General features: G+C 41.8%; 1 long non-coding RNA gene across 1 annotated transcript in view; it reads right to left on the bottom strand.

Moving 5' to 3' along the window:
- The window catches only part of LOC126253681 (uncharacterized), a 143,451-nt gene that overhangs the window by 15,453 nt on the left and 110,144 nt on the right, over window positions 1-17,854 (bottom strand). The gene's annotated exons all lie outside the window — the stretch shown is intronic.

The following is a 17,854-nucleotide window of genomic DNA, read 5'->3' as shown; positions in this document are numbered from 1 at the left end:
GTGCATTACCCTGCTGAAATGTAGGGTTCCGCAGGGATCGAATGAACGGTAGAGCCACTGGTCGTAACAAATCTCAAATGTAACGTCCACTGTTCAAAGTGCCGTCAATGTGAACAAGAGGTGACCGAGACGTGTAACCAATGGCACCCCATACCATCACGCCGGGTGATACGCCAGTATGGCGATGACGAATACACGCTTCCAATGTGCGTTCACGCGATGTCCCCAAACACGGATGCGACCATCATGATCCTGTAAACAGAACCTGGATTCACCGGAAAAATGACGTTTTGCCATCGCAGGCGCTCCTGTCTGTGATGCAGCGTCAAGGGTAACCGCAGCCACGGTCTCCGAGCTGATAGTCCATGCTGCTGCAAACGTCGTCGAACTGTTCGTGCAGATGGTTGTTGTCTTGTCCCCATCTGTTGACTCAGGGATCGAGACGTGGCTGCACGATCCGTTACAGCCATGCGGATAAGATGCCTGTCATCTCGACTGCTAGTGATACGAGGCCGTTGGGATCCACCACGGCGTTCCGTATTACCCTCCTGAACCCACCGATTCCATATTCTGCTAACAGTCATTGGATCTCGACCAACGCGAGCAGCAATGTCGCGATACGATAAACCGCAATCGCAATAGACTACAATCCGGCCTTTATCAAAGTCGGAAACGTGATGGCACGCATTTCTCCTCCTTACACGAGGCATCACAACAACGTTTCACCAGGCAACGCCGGTCAACTGCTGTTTGTGTATGAGAAATCGGTTGGAAACTTTCCTCATGTCAGCACGTTGTAGATGTCGCCACCGGCGCCAACCTTGTGTGCATGCTCTGAAAAGCTAATCATTTGTATAACACAGCATCTTATCCAGTCGGTTAAATTTCGCTTCTGTAGCACGTCATCTTCGTGGTGTAGCAATTTTAATGGCCAGTAGTGTATATTTCATCCACACTAACATCTGTTTTTGCATACCCGATTTCAAAAGGTATTCCATCATTCCTGGCCACTTGTAAATGTGGTAGCGAATTCGTGTCCATGTTTGAGTGACGCCAATCGGGGCCGGACAACGGAAAATGTTCTCGAATGGAATTGTTCTTTGGGTGCAAATTGCCGGTTACTTGAGTGCTGCGTAGGATGTTGTGATGGAATCATACTTTGCCGTTTTCTCCTGGGATGCCAGCCGCTGTGGCCGAGCGGTTCTAGGCGCTTCAGTCTGGACCGCTACGGTCGCAGGTTCGAATCCTGCCTCAGGCATGGATGTGTGTTATGTCCTTAGGTTAGTTAGGTTTAAGTAGTTCTCCGTTCTAGGAGACTGATGACCTCAGATGTTAAGTCCCATAGTGCTCAGAGCCATTTGAACCAATCTGCTGGGACGCTTGCACGGAGTGACACCTGTACGGAGAGTGAATGTGTTGACATTTGCACGGAGCCAAGGACACTGTTGGTAGTGGACAGGGTGTTCCAGAAACAGGATACATCGTCCTGCCCACCACTAGCTGCGACCTATTCTGGGGAAGGCCAAGGCCCATTTCCTATACAAAGTTCGCAGTCCCCGCAGTATTTCGTAGTGTGCGTGGCTTTCTCCCAGAGTTCAGTACTGTAGCTGACCTATAACTGGCAGTTAATATTCTGTGTTTTACTGCTGAGATAGTGGAGTTCACCGAGGTAAGCTTTGTTGATTTACAACGGGTGGACTATACTAACGAACAAGAAGTGACTCTCTTGCGCCGTATACACTTTAAAAACAATAAATGCAAAGGGAAATTATCCACAAAAAGTACACAGTTTTAGGGGATGGTAGCCATGTTTGTATTCCAGACAAAGCAGAAGGTAAAGTGCATAAACATTTTGTCAGCGCAAAGAGGCGGACAAAAGAAACAGACACTACAGTTCCATCAGTTTACGTTGAAGATGTACGGCAGCTCTTCAATTGAGGCTACGACATACTAACGTCATTGCCATCATACAGATGTGCCAAACAATCGTTATATCGTATTAGGCGAGAATATATAGGAACTACACAAGATCCCACCTACTCTGGAGGAGTATACTTCCAAGAAAGTAATGCACTGCTTAATGATGGTAGCAATATTTTACTGGCAGATGATAGCAGGGGACTGAATGACAGAATACTGGTGTTTGCCAGCTAAAAGGTAAAAGCATGTTCATCAAACTACAAATCATTCTTTGCGGACTGAACGTTCAAGAGTTCAAGCAAACAGTCTGGACAGCGGTTTGTACTCCACGCCGATCTAGTTCTGGGGAAGAAACAAAAACCATTCAAGTTGTTTATGCTTTGCTGCCAAATAAAAAGTGATAAACAGGTGAATGTATCTTAAGGCTATTAAAATTAATGTTCCTGGAAGGAACCCTGCATCTCTGATGATGGGCTTCGAAATTGCCGTCGTCCAAGCAGCTTACTGTTTGTTTCGCTGAACAGAGGTTACTGGTTTCAGTTATCATTTTAATCAATCTTTGTGGAAACGAGTGTTGCGGCCTCGTTCAAGTCTATAAGGAAAACGAGGAATTACACTGCCACATAAGAATGTGTTCTGCTCTAGCACATGTTCCGTGGAAATGTTGAATTGGGAGCACACCTGAAAGCCAAAAGCTTCAGGACTTTTCGACTATTTAGTGGACCAGTGGCTCGCTAATGAAAACATGCCAATAGGGATGTAGAATTGCAGCAGAAGACTCCAGCGCAAAAATAAGGTCTCAGAAGAATGAAATGGAGGAATAACTATATTAATGTCAAAAGTTTATCTGAATATTTACTCTATAGCAAAAACTCTTCGAGAAGATGTAGACTACGACGGACGCCAGTTTGATCAACTAATTTTAAATCTTGATGTGACAAGAAAAAAAAGTCGGAGATGAAGACTAAAGAAACGATTGAAAAGGCTTTAAAGAAACTTCGAACTGACAGAACCTTAAAATCATTTCTGACTTGTGTGGTCTACACACAGAAGATACGATGACGACCAAAACATCAGAATCATTGAAAAATTTGTAAATATTGAAAAGTAGTTTAATGTCATCATTGACAATATTGTAAATATTGTAAATAAATTTAATGGGGGACGGAAAGAGACTCCCATTTCGTGGTGTTCCCTGGAAATGAGACATCTTACGCTAAATGTCCTTTGAAACTTGTCAAGTATTCCCCAATGAAGACCGACAAGACTATCTCGAAGGCTAAGCCTTTTCTGGTGATTAATCGCAGCATTCACCCTGAGAGGCTCTTAGAATCAAAATCCATATGAACAGACCCGAATACAAAATATCCTTGAGGCGCTGCGGTGGTAGGGATATCTGATTGTGAGCCAGTGTATATTTCCTTGGAGTCTGCTGTCTGTACTGAACAGGGCTTGTGAGTGTTCCCTAAATTTGTATTTACACTGTCAACAGGCAAAGTTATTGATTTCCAACGACTGACTGTCAATTGTTTTACTTCAATTTTCCTTAAAATCTTGCAACTTGTTTTTCCCAGTTTGAGTTTATTCCAAGGTAGGACTAAAGATGGTTCTGTTTGATGGTGACAGAAATGAAAAATTATCTTTGTCACTTGTCGCTGTGCCACAGCCCCTTACGCAGTCAGTATTCTTAGACGTACTTGTAATTCGAATACAAACCGTTTTGGGGTCTAACAGCAAACACTCCAAAGATGTGAAATAGCCTTCAAATTTTTTGCTCAAAAAATTGAAGTCTTAGGGTGAAGTCTCTCCCTAAAATGGAGGGCAGCTTTTTTAAAAAGGGATGAAATGTAGCACGATGGTTGCGCTAGGAATATGAAAGCGGCCAGACACATCAGTGTATCAGTGAAGGATGCCTAGCCTATATGCTAATTGTATGCCATGGTGTCTTGATACGCTTAGTGTTCTATAAATGTGCTTCAAAATTTTAACACGAGAAAAAGTTCAGTTTACAGCAAGATTACAACAGATTTCCATGCAAAAGATTATGGACACTAGGAAGGTGAACAGCAGTACGCCAATGTGGAAAAAAAATTGAAGAAATAAAAAATTAAAAAGTCCTCAGCTTTTAGGCCACAAGACTGAAGAAAGCATTCATCTTATTAGAGCATACAAACAAACGTCACACACACTCAGTGAATGTATCTGTAGTTAAACTGCCTATTGGCTTCTGTCTCGGGTTCTTCGGCCGACGTTCATCTAATGATTTTTCTGACGTTTCGCCAGCACGAGTGGCTGGCATTGTCAAAGCTTCACCCTCCATTGCCGGTGGTGAACTGGAGCCGAGCTCGCGGGCGCAGACTATATGTACCTGGAGCTCGGCTCCAGTTCACCACCGGCAATGGAGGGTGAAGCTTTGACAATGCCAGCCACTCGTGCTGGCGAAACGTCAGAAAAATCATTAGATGAACGTCGGCCGAAGAAGCCGAGACAGAAGCCAATAGGCAGTTTGTCAACAAGTGGCCACGAAAGCCTCAACAATTTTGAATCTGTAGTTAGCTAAAGTTGGCATACTACTTTTCAGGTTGGAAAGGATTGCGCAGTTTCGCTCATTTTCGAATTATATTGACAGTGTGGAAACTCGACTACAGCTACAACTTGTACACCCACAGGGTGACGTTTACGTGATTAGTTTCATTGCAAAATGAGTCTCGTAGACTTCTGTTTCTCCAAAGTAAATTTTCACGACTGTACAAGTCTGTAGCTACTATTAGGGTGATGTTGAGACTTACATGCTGTTTTTTGCGCATTGAAGAGAACGAAATACACACACAGAATTTTACTGGCAGACTTCCACTTACGAGCTTGTCTTTGAATTAGCATTACACGAAAAGAGGTAACAGACGTTGATCGTTTAGTGAAAAGCAAAACAAGTAATATTCATTGACATTCTGTGTTTTTATGTTCAACGTTTAAATAAAACTGTAATGAAATATACAATCGTCAATTCTAATTTTTTCCTAAAACGGCAGTCATCATAAGGCAGCAACAGTCGTAAGAAATATCATGTTTCTTACTTAGCTGCCCCCGTTCTTTTCATCACCGAGATATTACAGAGTGACGTTGAATTTCATTCTCAGTTTTCATTAATACAACAGTTTTAAAAATAAATTTGATACGAAACGCCGGCCGCGGTGGTCTAGCGGTTCTGGCGCTGCAGTCCGGAACCGCGGGACTGCTACGGTCGCAGGTTCGAATCCTGCCTCGGGCATGGGTGTGTGTGATGTCCTTAGGTTAGTTAGGTTTAAGTAGTTCTAAGTTCTAGGGGACTTATGACCTAAGATGTTGAGTCCCATAGTGCTCAGAGCCATTTGAACCATTTGATACGAAACGGGTTAATGAGCCTCACCGTACAAAGTGTTCCAACCCCGTGTCCTGGCTCCCAGGTGGATGGGACGAGTCCCCTGATAAATAGGAGCATATTGCTATTGGCTGGTCAAGGAAATACCAACAGTGATTAGTGGAAGAGCTAGTAGTAAACTGCTGATCAATAATATATGATGTTCTATAGTCGACGGGGTAAGCGAACGATCTGGCGAGGAGGTAAGAAGCAATCCTTTCAGTTGTTCGAAGAAGGTTTGTGCATTCCTCGCCACATGTGGACAGAAAATTTCCAGTAAAAATGTGACGTGAGGTATATTTGAAACAGACAAAGTAGCTCTTGTCCTACAACCTCTGTGATGAATCAATTGCAGTTGAGCTTGTCCTCAGTATGTAAGAGCCCGGATCGAATTTTATATCGATGGTGTCCCAAGCCAATGTACTTGGCTTTTATCGCCTTTTATGCTTAGCAATGCAGGTTTCCCTGCCGCACTTTGTAATATTAGCGATTAAATCGTGTCGCCATCACCGCAGGATGACTATTGCTCGACATGCATAGTTCAGAACGACTTTTTAATCAGTTTCAGTAAACAATGCACTTCTGTAATAATCACGTTGCAGTAGAGAAGTCCACATACAAGTACAAGAAGTGACAGGCGCCACCACAAAATACTTTCCGTTTGCACTAGTTCATTTAACAGTGACGTACCTCAGATTTTTCTTCTACAATCCCACGATATGGGTTCAGAACTGTTCTGTAGAGTAATCTCTTTTCCTGTCGCTACCTCGTAAGTGTCTGGCAACAGATTACGCAATTACTGGGCATTAATTCATGACTCTCATCACCGTTCGGCCACTTTCAACCAAGAATTCAGTACACTTTATAGAAAGGTGATAATTTGAAAACTCCATAGATATAAGAGGTGTAGCTGAATTGTCAAAGTTTTGATAGGGGGTAAGTCCTGTGTTCTTCACAAACCTAAGATTCGACCATGTCCGGAAGCATGACGTCAGGTGACAACGGACCCTGTCCCCAAAAGTTCAGTAATTTAATTAAATGAAATCTCTGGAATTGAAATTAAAGTTCAAGGAGAAGAAATTAAAACCGTCAGGATTGTTGATGACATTTTAATTATGTTAGAGACACCAAACACTTCGACTCTTCGAATATAGTATAGGTCTTGAAAAGCGTCTATAAAAGAACATAAACAGAGGTTACAAAAAAAAGTGTAACTGAATGCAGTCAATTTAAATCAGGCGATGACGTGCAAACAGATAACGAAACGAGGAATTAAAAGTAGTGGGTAAGGTTTACTATTCGGATAGAAAAGCCGCGCGGAATGACCGCGCGGTTCGAGGCACCAAGGTGTGTGTGTTCTTCTTAGCATAAATTAGTTTAAGTTACTTTAAGTAGTGTGTTAGTCTAGGGACCGATGACCTCAGCAGTTTGGTCCCTTAGGAGTTCACACACACACACTCGGGCAGGAAAATGATGATGGCCGAAGTGGAGGATCTAAAATGAAGGTCGACAATTTCAAGAGAAGTGTTTCTGATGAAGAGGAGCGTATTGTCGTCGAGTATAAGTTAACTGTTAGAAAGTCGCTTCTGCAGATATTTGTCTGGAGTATAGACTTTTACGGATGGGAGGAGTAAACGATAAACAGTTCCACAAGAAGAGAGTTGAAAGTTTTGAAATGTGATGCAAAAGAAGAATGCTGAAAATCAAATAGGGGTATCGAACAGCTAAAGAAGAGAGACTAAAACGAATTAGCGGGAAATTTTAGAAAGCGAGTCCAGTGACTTCATGCTACTCCTTCTTGATCGGTGTGATTCTTGGTGATGTTAAATGAATGGTATAACTGATCTATTTAATATATCATATACAAAAACCGAATCCGCCCCTGTAAAATTCAACTCTAGTTGTCAGTTGTCCTTAGGTATTCATATTGGTGCAATGGGATCTTCCATTTCTACGTGTAGAATAAATACATAAACCTTAACTCGTTGCTTTTCTTATCGCCATATTAAAGGGCTTCTAGCAACTGAATCCTTTATGACTTACAGCACAAATGTCGCTGCAAACACGCTAGACAGACACACGAGTAGTGTTCAAGTCTCGGCTGGCACTACGAGTAGGCTTTGACGTGAGAAACTCTGCTGAATGTGGTTTATGGGACCGACTTCTAGATTTATCCTTACCGTGTTTGACTGACTATAAGACGCACCTTAATTCTGAAGCAGTTTTGTTTAAAAATAACATTTTTACTATTTTTATTATTAGAGTACAAAGCCGCACTAAAAAAATTCTTAGTTTATAGAACCGAACTGACCTTTAAAATCGCTGGAAATCATCATCTGAACTTTCTTCTTGTTCTTGTTCTTTTTCTTCTTTCTCTTCGTCGACATCGACTTCATTGTTCTTTTCATATATAAGATGGTCTTCTCTGCCATCGAGAGCGTTACTAATGCCGCACTTCTTGAAAGATTTAACACTAATGTCTTCTCTCACTCTAGACCACGACTGTTTTATACACTGACACACTTCTTCGATTGTAGACCGTTTTAAAGCTCCCTTAGGCGTGAGTTCGTGTCAGGTTTCATCCACCATCCATTTGTTCTATCCCTCTCTCATATACCCTTTAAATGTTTTATTCATCGAGATATCAAGAGGTTGCAATTGTGAAGTAAGTCCTTACGGAATAACAGCAAGTTCTATACTTCCCTGTCTCAATTTCTCTTTTACAGAACTTTTCAAATGGGTACTAACTGATCTAGCGCAAGAACAGAACTCTCCTTCAATGAAGTACCCTTACTTCTTTCGCACACTCTGTTAACCAATAATTTCATACCAGCCACGTCCATACATCCATTGTCATGTACGTGAGCAACAACACCTGGCGGTATTTCGGAAGGTTTTACCACTGTTTTGCTCTCTAAAATGATCACTGGATTAAGTTTAGTACCGTCAGCGCAACAAGAAAGGACAACAGTGCAGTGCATTTTTTCATGTCCACATGTTTTTATATTTACAATTTTAGCATCTTTCATGGCAATAGTTCTGTTACTCGACACATCAAATGTCAGAGGAGTTTCGTCCATATTCGCTGTTTGGCTTAGTTCCATCCTAGTTTTCTTCCGATGTTGAATAATAAAGCGATGGAAAGGAAATGTTTTATCTTCATACTCTTGTTGCGTTTTCTCAGATGTATTGATTCTGGTTCGCGTGCCAAGTCCATGGCGCTTCAAAAACCTGTTGCATCAACCAGTTCCACCTTAACGTCTGTTAAGTTCCGCTGTAGCACTGTCTTACGAACCTGTATTTGAATAATTTTTGTATTAATTCCAGTGCCATTTTGACGGGCTCAATGAATTCATTTCAGAACGTCGTGTTCTAGTTTTGGCCATATTGCATTCAATCCTCTACTTGCACATTTAGCCTTTCTCTTTTTTTCAGTTCTTCTTTAGAAGCTCTCCAATTGCGAATGGTTTTTTTTTCTGTTAGTGGAGGGCCGAAGCGCCGCCACTGCTCTGTTTCTATGTTCTTCAGCATGTGCTATTACTTTCAATTTACAGGCTTCATCATTTGAATAGTAGTAGTAGTAGTACGGTATTCTACCTTACATCTGGATCGTTGCACTATATGGTGCGGAGACCTGGAGATTGAGGAAGGAAGATGAAAAACGATTGGAGGCACTAGAGATGTGGATATGGAGAAGAATGGAAAAAGTTAAATGGGAAGACCGAGTAAGAAATGAAGAAGTATTAAGAAGAGTTGGAGAAGAAAGAAACATGCTGAAAGTTATCATCATTTGAATACCTTTTATTTTTTTTTCCTTTACGAGACTAGGTGCTAACGAAAATATTTTGCTGTTACCGATAACACAAATCACTTTAAATTCAAGTTCACTGGCACCGTATACTGCAATAACACATCAGAGACTTGACAGTGTTCTGGATTTACGATGGCGGAGCAGGAGGAAGACTGTGTTAGCAAGCTTGTGAATCCCAGCATCTCATGGTTGATTGGTTGATTCGGAGGAGGGGACCAAACAGCGAGGTCATCGGCCCCATCGGACTAGGGAAGGATGGGGAAGGAAGTCGGCCGTGCCATTTCGGAGGAACCATTTCGGCATATGCCTGAAGTGATTTAGGGAAATCACGGAGAAGGTAAATCAGGATGGCCGGACGCGGGTTTGCACTGGCTCCCTTCCGAATGCGAGTCCAGTGTGCTAACTGTAGGACGCGCAGTATCGTACTCACAACGGAAACAATGCCGTACAGTTGTTAACCGAGTTCCACCTGTTCAAATGGAGAACACAAAGCGCCTTTTGTTGTTGTTTTATTGCACTCGATGCGTCCTGGGTAAGGATCGAGAGAGTGAGCGGGCCATCTAGTTGCATCAGGGATACCTCTGTCGGCAATCATTGGAACCGGCAACTGACGCCAAGGTAAACTGTAGTTTCGATGTCTTGGTTAAAATTCACAACAAGATTCTTATTTTACTTCCTGTATGAGATATAGTATGGAGAGAGGGGATGAATCCTTTTGAAATACCGTGTTCTCTCTCAGTAGGTTTTAATGATACAGCCTACAATAATTGTCCATACAATTTGTTATTACTGTGATCATAAACAGTTTGAAAAGCTTCTAAGGGTATTGCAGAGTAGGTAGTGATGAGAATTAGATGTTAACAAAAAAATCGATTCGTTGAGCCGTTTCTGAAATAATTAGAATTGAGGTTAGCGAATCAGGCCGTTGCGCGCGCAGATTCAAGCGGCCCGCCAGAAACGGTGGCGCCAAATGTGTCCTTCGTTTGGTTTCCTAAACCGAACAAGACGACGATGCAGAAATTGGACTTTGGGCTTTAGTAAGGATCGAACCCGAGCCAAAGGCTGAGTATTTAATTTTTATTTATGTAGGAAGAGGGTGGTCAGAAAGAGTCTGAAAAGCTTGTAATGGTCTGGCAGCGTACGCTTTGCTGAGAAATAATTGTTAAGAAAGAAACTGTATACTTAGCCCCGCTTTCCGGTTAAGTAGTATTTAAGTTAACCAATCTGGCACTAAGCGCACAAATTCAAGAGTCCCGGGAGATACAATTAGGTATCAATTGAGAAAGGCTGGCGCTGCAGTCATGGACTGTGCGGCTGGTCCCGGCGAAGGTTCGAGTCCTCCCTCGGACATGGGTGTGTGTGTTTGTCCTTAGGATAATTTATGTTAAGTAGTGTGTAAGATTAGGGGCTGATGACCTTAGCAGTTAAGTCCCATAATATTTCACACACATTTGAACAGTTTTTGAGAAAGGCTGGACCGATTCGGATATTTTTTAAAAAAATGTTCGTACTAGTCCGAATAAAGTTTTTAGGGAAAGAAAAATTGGAAAAGTTTCCGGAAAACTGGAAAAAATCGGGAAAATGTGGAAGTGTTTTTTCTATGGGAGTTTTGTTTGAGCTCAAGTCCATAACTCAGGATTCGAACGATGGATACGGGTTTTTTTTTTTCCTTCCTTCGGTATGGTTCGGGAAATGTTTACATTATCTACCAGTAATGATGTAACTTCCTGAAACCATTTGAAGATGAACCTGAAAAGGTTCGAAAACCGGTTCATGGAATAAAACATAATTATTCAAAAACGTGACTGGTTGCAGTTCTGTATAACTTATTTACAATAAATATACAGTCACGGTTCTAAACTATCCGTAATGGATAGGCACAATCTACAAAACCACATTGTTCCAAGCCGATCACATTCCAGGCACATCACAGTTTTCACCATTTCAGCGTTGTAACGCGTATAGGATTCATTTCGAATGTAAAATTCTATAATTCACCATTGGCATACTTCTGAATGTACTTCTGCTCAAATTCAATATCAGTGACCACAATCTTTAATAGATACAACGATGATTCGGTACGTTCTTTGTCATTTGTCCTCCGTTTACACATTTCCAATAGCTTTTCACAAATTCACAAAAGATAGGTAGTAGTCAATAACTGCAGCCTAAGATATAACGTTTTTTTTTAAAAAAGATAGCCTATAATTTTCCATTACACTATTCGAGGATACTTTAGACCAGGGGCGGGCAGGAATTCTGCACGTGTGCGGTGCGCATGCACGTGTGCAGTTAACAGGTGTTCTGCGTGCACACAGGGGCAAGCTGGCCGCCCGCTTCTCTCCCCTCCCCACCATACCGTCTCTCCGCTTCTTCCTCTGTAACGCGTTTTGTTTCCTGGCGTGCTTTATTGAATGAAGGAATAAGGTTAGTAGGAGTGGTTGAAAGTAATCATCGTTTGAAAGAGTACCTATTACCTACGATACGTTTTATTTAATTATCACAGGTGGAGTTTACAATACGTTTAATGTCTGGAACAACATTTCTACATACAGACAAACGCAAACAGTTACGCAAATTTTCATTACTGATGTTTGCTCTTAACCGAGACTTATTAATTTTCATAACAGAAAAAAATCTCTCACAAACGTATGTCGAGCCAAACATTGACATTATCTTCGCGGATTCACGATGGAGACGAGGAAACTTTCTGTGGAAAGTCGTGATCAAAATCTATCACACGTCTTGCCAAAAGGAACCTGTCTCTCAGACGAGAATTACGCTGTAGACCTATTAATTCCATTTGCAAACTGGGATGAATATCATCTACAGAAACAGCAGATTGTCTCGAGAACTATTCAAAACCTTGGGATAAGTAAGATATATCCCCAAATCGCTTGAGAAATTCCTCTTTTGTTGCACTAAGAACGGCAACATACTGAAATTTATCATAATGGCGTTCAATATTAAACTTCCGCTGATGAGCGAGAACACTGTCACATATTATACATTTCCAATTTTCACGTTTTTGCACAGAGAAAAAATGATTCTCCCATTCCTTTTTAAAAGATAGCAAATCTCCAATTCTCCGTTTCCTTGATTCACTCTGCATTTTCCGGTTATTGAAATTCACTACGTAGTGGTCGCTTCGCTTCAACGTCCGCAGCTTAGCCTGGAACTACACTGCGGCAACCTGCCGGCTGTCGCCACTGCTCCGTTCGACGATTGCACGCGAGCAGCACACGTGCAGCGCAGTGTGCTCATGAGCCGCGTGCAACGTTTTCCCGCCCCTGCTTTAGACTGACACAGCAGAGACTTAGTACTGGAACAGTGTCTTTATCCTAAGATGTGGATAATGCCGTTTAACGCACGTTTCAAGTACCGTTTACTGGAGGTGTGTGGCTCTATTAGTTGCCATGGAATCGTGAGCTGTGGCGGGAAACCGAGCAGTAAAACGAATTAATTAATTTGATGGCGTCTGAGCGTGCGGTTATCTCTCGTGGGAAAGGACTGCCCACGCGCCGTGGGAGCGCAAGCAACGGCTCGCGGGAGCATTACGCGATACTGACGCTATCAGCAGGAATCGACACGAGAGCTAATGGTTACTACGGCTCGCGCGCAACCAGCGTTGCCCCCGGCAGAAGAGGCCTCCCGCAGAGAAGCAACGTCCACCAGCAGCCACAGCAGACATAGGAAGCTTCCTCCAACACGCCGTCCCTCTAGAGACAGTCACGTGGAGAGCCATATCACGGCTCGACGCAGTAAAAGTGTTATTTACAACCGTAGCGGTGTCCGTATATTGCCTTTGTGACAGGCATATGCGATTTTTATCTGCGTCAAGAGGATAAGTGCTCCTAGAAGCTCTTTTTTACGTTCGAAAGCTATAGTGCTTATCGAGATCGCCCGTCTGGAAGGATCCGGATGGCGCACCCTTTCCGATAAACCATTCCGTAGCGTATCAGTGGTGCAAGAAAACTGTTTTAAGGGACGCTTAATGTTTCTCTGTTGTTATCTTCCCTCATGTGGATAATGAGGTTATAAATAACATATGATATCCTACTCATCGCACATAAATCGTAATAGTGGGAAAGAAAATGGCGTCGGGTGTATCTGAGAGGCAAAAATTAATTTGAAGGTATCATGAGATATGAAGGTGCCATTATTGTCACTATTTGCCCATTCATCCATACCACGGCCTCAACACGTCATTTGCGCAAAGAGGAGGGAATTAATTCCTGGTAGTTTTTTTTTAATAAATCCGGAGTGTTTTTACTTTAAATGTTCAGAGATCATCATGGTAAGTAAGCATTAAGCATTTTTTTTCGTGTTCATATTTAAACATTCATTTCATTATTTGACCCACGCTCCTCTTTCCCTCAGATTATTTTTTGGAAAACAATCTTCTTGCGCTCGCAAAGTACTATCGATCTATTCAGACCTGTCATTCTCCACATACATTTTTATTTCTGCTGCAAACTAGGTGCATACGTCCATATGAAATTTCATTTCCGCTTCTTGGATGGTAAATTTTCCATAGGTTTTTCTGATCTACATTTCTCGAGAATACGAATCTAAGTACGGCCATTTTTCCATACATTTATATCTATAAGTCTCTACAGTCTTGTCTCCTAGTTCTAAAACAAAGCTTAGAATTCATCGGAAATTAAAATAATAACACATAGTTAATTCACACTGGACAGCCTCAGTGGGTGAATCCGTAATGTAAATTTAAATGGAATCATACAGGGATTCGCCTAAAGTTATTTAGAAAAACCTCAAGAAATTACTTAGTTTTGACGGATATTGTGAACACTGATCCTCCGGGAAGGAAGTCGAGTGCCTTAGCCACTGCAGTAGCCCATTCGGTCGTGCTCTTCCAATTACGCGGCACGGTTTTGAAAAAAAATTGCATTTTATTTTCAATAAATCTAACGTACAAGGTTTTGGTAAGATAAATGGAAGCGGACAAAAGAGATTGCCATGTGCATGTCGAGAGCGGCAATGCTGTGTATACGCATGCTGCAGCTAACAACCTGCGCATACCATTACCCAGCTACCGCCGGCTTACGTGACAGTTTATTTTTATGATTTTGGGAGGCATCCTAAATACACTATGTGATCAAAAGTATCCGGACACCTGGATGAAAAGTTCGTAGCTAGATTTCAGTATGGAATTGGACCACCCTTAGCCTTGATGACAGCTTCCACTCTCGCAGGCATACGTTCAGTCAGGTGGTAGAACGTTTCTTCGAGAATGACAGCCCATTCTTCACGGAGTTCTGCACTGAGGACAGATATAGATCTCGGTCGGTGAGACCTGGCACGAAGTCGGCGTTTCAAAACATCCCAAACGTGTTCTATAGGAATCAGGTGATGACTCTGTGCAAGCCAGTCCATCACAGGGATGTTATTGTCGTGTAACCACTCCGCCACAGGCCGTGCATTATGAACAGGTGCTCGGTCGTGTTGAAAGATACAATCGCCATCCCCGAATTGCTCTTCAACATTGGGAAGCAACAAGGTGATTAAAACACCAATGTGGGCCTATGCTGGGCTAGTGCCACGCAAAACAACAAGGGATGTAAGCCCCCTCCTTGAAAAGCACGACCACACCATAACACCACCGCTTCCGAATTTTACTGATGGCACTACACAAAGTGGCAGGTGGCGTTCACCGGGCATTCGCCATACCCACACCCTGTCATCGGATCGCCACATTGTGTACCGTGATTCGTCACTCCACACAATGTTTCTCCACTGTTCAATCGTCCAATGTTTGCACTCCTTATATTAAGCCAGGCGTCGTTTGGCATTTACCGCCGTGATGTGCGGGTTATGAGCAGTCCCTCGACCATGGTATCCAAATTTTCTCACCTGCCGCCTAACTGTCATAGTACTTGCAGTTGGTCCTGATGCAGTTTGGAATTCCTGTGTGATGGTCTAGATAGATGTTTGCCTATTACACGTTACGACCCTCTTCTACTGTCGGCGGTCTCTGTCAGTCAACAGACGAGGTCGGCCTATACGCTTTTGTGCTGTACGTGTTCCTCCACGTTTCCACTACACTATCACATCGGAAACAGTGGACCTATGGATGTTTAGGAGTGTCGAAATCTCGCGTACAGACGTGTGACACAAGTGACACCCAATTACCTAACCACGTTCGAAGTCCGTGAGTTCCGCGGAGCACGCCATTCTGCTCTCTCACGATGTCTAATGACTACTGAGGTCGCTGATATGGAGTACCTGGCAGTAGGTAGCAGCACAATGCACCTAATATGAGAAACGTATGTTTTTGCGGGTGTCTGGATACTTCTGATCACATAGTGTATAACAATAAACGTCATTGTAATTGTTGCAATTAACATTCTGCGAGAAACCGTTTGTTCTTTCAAAAGACTTGTATGGTTCCTTCCTCTGGCGTAAAATAATTCAAGTTACTCCAACTTGATCCAGATAACGCCTCTTCATTAAAAGCATGATTCTAGTGTCCATGTCCGAGATTGAATGTTCGAGATAAGTGTACCCACAGCGGTTTTATTTTTTGCGGAGTAGTGTGTTGTGAAAGTTCGATATGTCTACCTATTATTTTATTTTCTGGTAACTTTCTCACTTGATCATACAGATGCTGTCTCGAAATCTCTTTGCTAAACCACTTTCTTAATTTTGAAGGTAACTTTTAATTCTGATTTACTTAAAGATCTTCCTTTTTGGAATATTTTGTGCCAGAGTGTCAGGCTTAAATATTTACGTTTCTTATTTCATTTACGTTATTTCTCCCTTGGTTATAATTTGTTATATACAGGCGTTATTTTGAAAGGGTACAGTACCGCCCGACATTGAAAATAGGTACAAAATACTTCATTATTCTTGTCAGAACAACACATTTTTTGTGTAAAAATAACTCAATTTCAATTAATGCAGCGAAGCCGGATACCAGTGTGGGAAAGAATGACAATTTATTTATTTAATTGATCGCATGTGCACTCCCTCAAAATAAATCCCTACATCCAGTTTGGTGAGATCTGTGAAATGAATGAATGTATGGTCGTCTGATAACCACAGATAGTGAATGGGAATATATGATCATCTTTGAGTCGATCCTTTGGCTACCTTTGGTGAGACCAAAGAGATGAAAATTTTACCAGAGCTTTGAGCGCCTGAAATGTGGCTGACCAATAAGGTAGCAAGGTGCTTCTCCCACTTCGACAGAGGTGCGAGAGAACCGGAATACGGCCATGTTTCAGCACTCTGCCGCTGGACCTTCTGCTGTAAAGACCTGTTTTTTGTTGTGCTCCGTAATGAAAGAGTGGAGGCATGGTATGCATGTGGAATATTTAAGAGTAGTTAGAATTAATAATTTCTCTTTCTCAGGAACTTTTGTGGGGAGAATTAAATGTCAGGCAGGTAATTTTAAGGGGATTGTAGTAAACCAACGGTCACAATGACACCACGTGTAGTTATAAGTTGAGATACTTCCGTGTGCTTAAGTTAAGCTGAATTACTAGCGTGTGTACAATAAGCTGAAATATTTAAGAAATAGCGTGTGTATCATAAGTTGAAATATTTAAGAAATATCATTCCGTGTGACGCTAGATTTAAACTCTGAGAGAGAATCAAGGTGAGTCGGCCGTCTATCCAGCAACGCCACTTGGCTTGCATTGCACAGGAAGACGTGCGTTTATCTCCAGAGTTCACAGTAGGAAAGTAGAATTACAAAGTGGGGCAGTGTCGTGTGAAACTGGGATCAATATTAACTGAAGTGGGAAAGCTGAAAGTGATAATGTTGTAACCATTCTTTGTGTAGTATTTCATATTGTTGTGTGGTGTATGTCATGTAATTTGGGTATGTGTGTTTAGCATGGGACAGTAGCTAGGTAGTTTCAAAAGATTTGTGGGTTATGCTTGTTCCTTCTGTATCGCTCGATCTGGAGGAAAGTTTTGTGAGGATGATTGTGAGAGTCGAAGTGTGAGGTATAATAAAAGATTCACCATCCTATCCAGAAAGTGCACTGTAGCCTTAAAATAAATTACGAGACCATAATATAGAGATTCACTAATGTAAAGCCATGCCCACTGGACGGAATTTCTCATGTGATATTGTTGTAGGTTGTAGAATTTGTGTGTTTAGGAATAAATCAGATAGTGAAAAGAAAGAGATTGGTGGCCTTTTTCATTAAATTGTATGTTGTCATAATGTTCCGAATTTATATAAAAGCCGTTAAATAAAAGACAAAAAGTAAATGTGGTATTGCCAGTGCGTAGTGTACAGTCAGAGTTCTATAAATCACTGATAGTCAGATGCGTGTTTCCGTTGCGTATTATTCATACAGGAGAGTAATTTGTAACTAAATAGTAAGATACGAGAATTCATGTTACTCGATAAATTAAGGAAGAATCCACTCGCTTGGCAAACCACTCATCTTGCAGGCCTGACTGCTTGATGCCACAGTATGAGTAAGGCAAGTGGGTGCCTCTCATAATTTCGACCCTGCCAGGATTTCTTTGTTAGGATATTTTGTTGTTAGGGTTTGCTGTTAAGATTTTTTTTTGATGGAATATATTTTGATAGCGCTAAGAAGTAAAATTTTTTCTGTTTGCAATTTCTTTCTGGATTGGTGAGGATCTTTTATCTTTTATTTATTTTTTTATGTAATTAATTGCTATATCGTCCAAGGCTGGAAGATCGTGGTATAATTTTTTTTGCGTAATGTCCGTAGTAACTA

This window comes from Schistocerca nitens, chromosome 4, assembly GCF_023898315.1.
Source record: "Schistocerca nitens isolate TAMUIC-IGC-003100 chromosome 4, iqSchNite1.1, whole genome shotgun sequence".
NCBI lineage: Eukaryota > Metazoa > Arthropoda > Insecta > Orthoptera > Acrididae > Schistocerca > Schistocerca nitens.
Note: the sequence above shows the minus strand (reverse complement) of the source record. Positions and strands in the feature narration are given on the sequence as shown.